Raw genomic sequence first — 6,000 nt, forward strand, 5'->3', positions numbered from 1 at the left:
TTATTTTCTTATTTTATTTTGAATATGTAATTCCTTTTTTTGGATAATCTTTCAAAAAGAAACGATAAATGAATAATAGGTTCTAATTGATTTTTTTTTTTTTGTTTGTTTATCAAAAACATCGGACATGATTTTAATTTTGCTCTGATATAGTTATCTTATCCATCAACTTGACCTTGGTTATTTCTTTTACTGCATGTTCACGTTCATTTTTGTGTGAAGAGAAACATCAAAATAAATGAGGGTAATACGTGGTACTAAAAGAGAATATTTATTTATTGGCAACAAGTTTGGAACTAAAGTACTCAAATAATGAGGTAAATTTGACAAAGGTTGTTTAGATATTGTTGAAAAATATATGTATCTTCTACAATACTTGATGAAATAAAAATCCTGTAACTTGATTCAAATCAATCATTTTAAAAGAAAATTACCAAAAATTTTAATTTCCTCTCTCGACATTTTACAGATATTCAAATCAAAACACGTACACAAAATACCTTCTTTCGAAGTTTAATGGTTATTTTCTAACGATAAAAGAATAAATGCGAAAATAAATCTCCTGCAATACCAAATTCCCAGCTTTTGCCATTACGGCACAGTCTAATACATACATTAAGTTCCTTTTACATTGTATGTATGTATGTACACATATTTCCCTTATAGAAACTTGAATCATAAATCTTAATATTATGACGGATTTAATGCTGAGGCATACATAAATATATGAGTATGTAAGAAAATAAATAAATAAAATCAAATGCATATTTTAAGCAAAGAAAGAAAGGAAAATAAGAAGAAAAAAAACTGTCGCTTTAAAATATAATAATAATAAATTAAAAGGGAAGGCATACAAAAGTTTTTCACGAAAAATCAATTTAGATCGTTTGTGTTTCTTGATATGAATGTAGTGTACTCGTATGTTCAGTACACAGATATTTTGTAAAATGGAGAGAGAAAGAGAGAAATTGTATCAAGATTCAAACTATTCTACTATATATGAAAGGAAAGTGAATTATTATTCATTCGAGTAAATACTACAGAAAAAGAAAGTTGATTTAATCAACAACCAAAAGACCTCTTTAGAGACGAATACAAACAAACGCTGAGCTATTTCACAAAGAGCTAATAATGGCATGCTCATTTTGACAATTTGGAAAGTCATTTGTAAATCATATTCAAATAAAGGCATGATACTAGGTGTATCTCCAAATATTCTGACATCAACTTGAAGAAAACATCACTCGTAAATAAAAACTAGTCACATCTATCTAACATTTGTTGACAGTTACTCATCAAAGTTTCAGCCATTTTGGACCCACAGTTGTTATATATATATATATCATAAATGTTATGCTTTAAGCTTTCCACATATGTTATAAAAAATATTTGTTTGCATTATTTTACAATAGAAATGCCGATTTTTTTTGACTAATTATATAATCTATTATACAATTTGTAACTGGATAATTATAAAAAAAAAGAAGATAAATAGCCTTTATTACGTCATAAGGGATCGATCGAGGGAAGTGGGTCTGAACTGGACCACGGTTCTTGATAAAGACGCACACAACACTTCTTTAAGTCGATAGATATGTCTACTATCATAGTGAACATATCTTTTATGGTCTTCTCTCTGGCGTAATTTTTACGCTAATCAGGATTCTAGCTATTTATTTTTTTATTGTTCCTTGAATTGGTTAGACGGAGGTGCACTGATGAAATATAAGTAAGCATTATAGTATAACATTTACTCCATCTAACCTCGGAATCTTCTGTGAAGTCCATATACATAAAGTGTATTTATTTCTCCAGGGATGACCTGAGCGCGAACAACCTACACAAATTGAGTTCAAGAGAACATTTTCTCCCGAGCGCGTTGTCCATGAACTACATCGATTTCATTGTTATTATTCTCTTAGATGCACCCCTAGAACTGTTTACATACTTATATACTATGTAAGCATTTCTAATGCGAATGATAAAAAACAAAAAAAACATAGGTAAGTCAGACACACAATACTTTAGAACTGTGTGTCCAATTAGTTTTTTATGGAGAGGACTGATTCCATGTGTGATGCCTCTGTTTAAATTAATAGACTTGAATCGATTTTAAAAAAATATGCTAAAAACATAAACGAAAACTACGTCAATATATTTCAACTATAAAATTATTTGCAACCTTTTTTTATTACAAACATTATGTCAAACCTCATTAAAAGTTGTATATTTAGAAAATGTTCATTTTTAGAATAGATATTTCATTAATAGAATTAAACAATTTTTTTATAGCCAAAATATGTATAAAAAAGATTTTCCTGACCTAAATATTTAAAACCAGGCCCCCATGCAAAAGGAAATGATAAGTAATGAGACTACAAACCTATATACTAGGAGAATATCCGGTAGATGTAGTTATTAATGAAACCTATTTAAACCAATGAATTTATGAAAATGAATGCTGATATAATGAATATTATTGAATAAAGAAACTGTTATTTTACTGCTTTATCTTGGAGTAGCTTTTCTTCAACTCATTCAAACTTATTAAACGAAAACTATGTAGATATCCTCTGAATGAGAGTTAAGAAAAGTTATAACATTTTAAAATATCATAATAAAAAATATTTATTATTAGTTATTATTTTTGGAGCTGTAAATAAAATAACTTGGCGTTATGTTCAAAAAGCAAGAAATCAATATGGTAACCTTGACAAATTGAAGAAAGTTTTGGAGGAGAACAGCTTAGCTGTTATGACATACTATCAAATTACCTACAAGCACCTATGCGGGGAAAAATACAAATCCACTCTGTATTTGTAGAGGAAGAATGTTGTTCCTGAATTCTACTCTGAATCCAACAAGGACTTACACATAATATTAGATTTGTAAAAAAAATATTACATTTAATGAATGCAATATTTTGTGTAGTTGGCCAACTGAACATTTTTTTTTTTTTTTAATTCTCCAAACTGTTTCATTATTGGTTCATTCTTGAGGAGGGAACATTTAACTATAAAGTACGTGTACTCATGAATGAGGGGTAATAACAAATAGGAATTGTCGAGGAGTTATAAGTGTAAGTTTAGAATTGAAGATCCACATCGGAGATATTCCTACCTACATATGTCTCTGCTAGACACGGAGTGTGTTAAGTGTTGTTCTTCTTCTTTGTATAGCTGTTTGTAGCTAATCTAAGGAAACGTCAGGACAGCTATGCTGTTTTCCTTATTTCGTATTCAATGATTACCGCGTTTCCATTTTCGATTTTTTTTTTCATATTAAAATTACATACAATTTACAACTCTAAGTATCAAATATTTAATTTATGATCATTACAGGTAGAGAAAATGCACTTATTGAGAATATTTTATGATTAAACGACTTAGCTCTTTCCTATCCTCCTTATTGACACTTTAAGCCTTTCCACCGCACATAATAATAATATAGAAAATGAACAAAAAAGATATCCCAAGAAAAATAAGTGATGACCATTTATACATTACAAGATAACCTTCAGGACATTCCATGTAATTAGTGATATATGACAGATAATTATTGGGCAATAATAAAGGAATATATGTTAAAAACTATATATTACTTAAAGAGGAAAGAGTATGGATTTTGGACAGAATCTTGATTAAGATGTGTTTTCATTTATTTATATGTGAAAAGAATGATTCAGAATCTTACCTGCCAAGATTATAAATCATTAAGTTAAGAGGGGTAGAGACGATACAAATACTTCGCAAAATTAACGTTGTGTTGAGAATACAACTTATTTATTGTCATGTTTGTTTCTTAGTTTGAGGATCGACAGTTTAGATGTCGATACTATTCTTTTAAGCCTACCATTATGCCACGATAGAAATAGTATAAAAGTTATAAATAGTGCTGCTTTACTGGTAATGAGGTCAACGATTATCAAAATCTACCTTTTGCACATAACTTAAGGGTTGATATTTTGACATTTCGAATTCAATTGATGAAATTAATAAAAAAAAAAAAAAATGTGTCATGGTAGATGTTGGTTAGCTATTTTTATATTTTTTTACAAGTCCTTTCATATTTGCCTTCAACAGCCGGGTAGATTACCTTGCTGTTCTCCCAGACGTTCTATTTACGAAAATATAAACATTTAGGTATAACTAGATAAGTTCCAGCCAAACTAACTAAAAGGTATGCACCTTTGAAATGAGACTTACGGCTATTGGTCCCTAGGTGTCACCAGTTACACATAATAAACTGGTCCAAAAATATAAATGCTTATTTCGACATGTGTCAACAATATTTAATTCATTGTTTGTATAGTTTCATTCAACAACACACTTTTTTCGCTCGTAAAAATGTCTAATTTTGTCCCTACAAACTACAATGTGCGGACATCATTGATTTTCTGTTACCAATTGAAGAAAATGCTTCTCAAGCCCATCAAATGCTTGTGAAAGCTTACGGTGGACATGTTCTAAGGAGAACGCAGTGCTCCAGGTGGCTTCAAAAATTCCAAAGTGGCGTTTTTGAAGTGAGGAATGAAGAGCGCGGCAGCCACCGAAAAAGTTTGACGACGCCGAATTGCAAGCATTGCTGGACAAAGATGATGGCCAAAAGCAAGAACAGCTCGCAAAACAATTGAATGTTGACCGTTGGACCACCATGCCGTACTCCCCCCCCCCAAAAAAAAAGCCCAAAATATGAAGCCAGACAATACAAGGTAATTTTCCTTGATGACAACGTACCAGCGTATTTAGGCATCTGCAGGCTTATTGAATCTTACAACTGTAAGCCTCTTGTTCACCAGACCTGCCACTTTCCGATTATCACTTCTTAGCATCGATGGGCCATGCACTCAATGATTTACGCTTCGATTCTCACGCTGAAGCCAAAAAATGGATTGATGGCTGGTTTGCAGTGAAAGACAAACAACTTTTTTTGGAAAGGTATCCATAAATTGCCTGACAGATGGGGAAAATGTGTGGCTAGTGAAGGCGTATACTTAGAAAATTAAATTTGTAAGCATTTTTCAACAATAAACATTGATTTTTCTTTTAAAAAGTATCATTTCATAGGTGCATACCTGGTAACATAATTGACCAGTGGGCAGAAACTTTCTTTTATAGAATACAAGGGGTCCATCAACTCTAAAGCAAGCTGACATGACTTTTCTTTAAAGTGATTACGGATTATGTTTGCATTTTTAATCCAACTATATTATATTACTATAAATGAAAGATTATGATATATCTTTTTGAGATGCTGTAAATTGCACTTCCAGATTGTAGATAATATGGATCAATAAAATGGGGAAAAAAATGTTGATTGATCGACGAAGTCCGAATATCCTATGTGGAATCTCGATCCTTGAAAATATTTGGGATCTTACTTAGTCGAAACTTTCACTTATTGATCATTGGAATCTTTTAAAATGTTTAATGAATATCTTCTTCCTTTTTCTGGAGTTTGACTAATTGATCACATTGTTCGTTGTATTTATAATCATATCTTAGTTTTTAACCATAACTATGACTTACTCGAAAATTTATCAAACTAAATGGTCATACTTTATATGAACACATAAAAGAAAACATTTGTTTTTTCTTTATATAACTGTGATAAATAAATATGATGAGTGACACCAAAGACCATTAAAACTTATTCATAAAACAAATAAATATTTTTTTCTTTTGTTCGCAAGATCCTTTTTTTCTTTGTGTCTCTACAATTTGTAACTATTTTAAAAATACAAACATACTTATGTGTACGAAAATGAAGAACTACAAGGACAAGTGGTCACTTCTCATATTTTATTTTAGAAAGCTCCCATCATAACCTAAATTTCCTTTCGCTCCTGCTACATCTTAATGTACATATTAAACCTCCAATAGAAAGATGTTTTATTTTTTATGATTCTTTAAATTCCACACAACATCCGGAACACAAAAATATTCTTTTTTGTTCAGTTAAAATAGAGAAAACTAATTACTTTGCAATTATTAATTACAA

Source organism: Lepeophtheirus salmonis, chromosome 4 (assembly GCF_016086655.4).
Source record: "Lepeophtheirus salmonis chromosome 4, UVic_Lsal_1.4, whole genome shotgun sequence".
In the NCBI taxonomy this organism is placed as follows: Eukaryota; Metazoa; Arthropoda; class Copepoda; order Siphonostomatoida; family Caligidae; genus Lepeophtheirus; species Lepeophtheirus salmonis.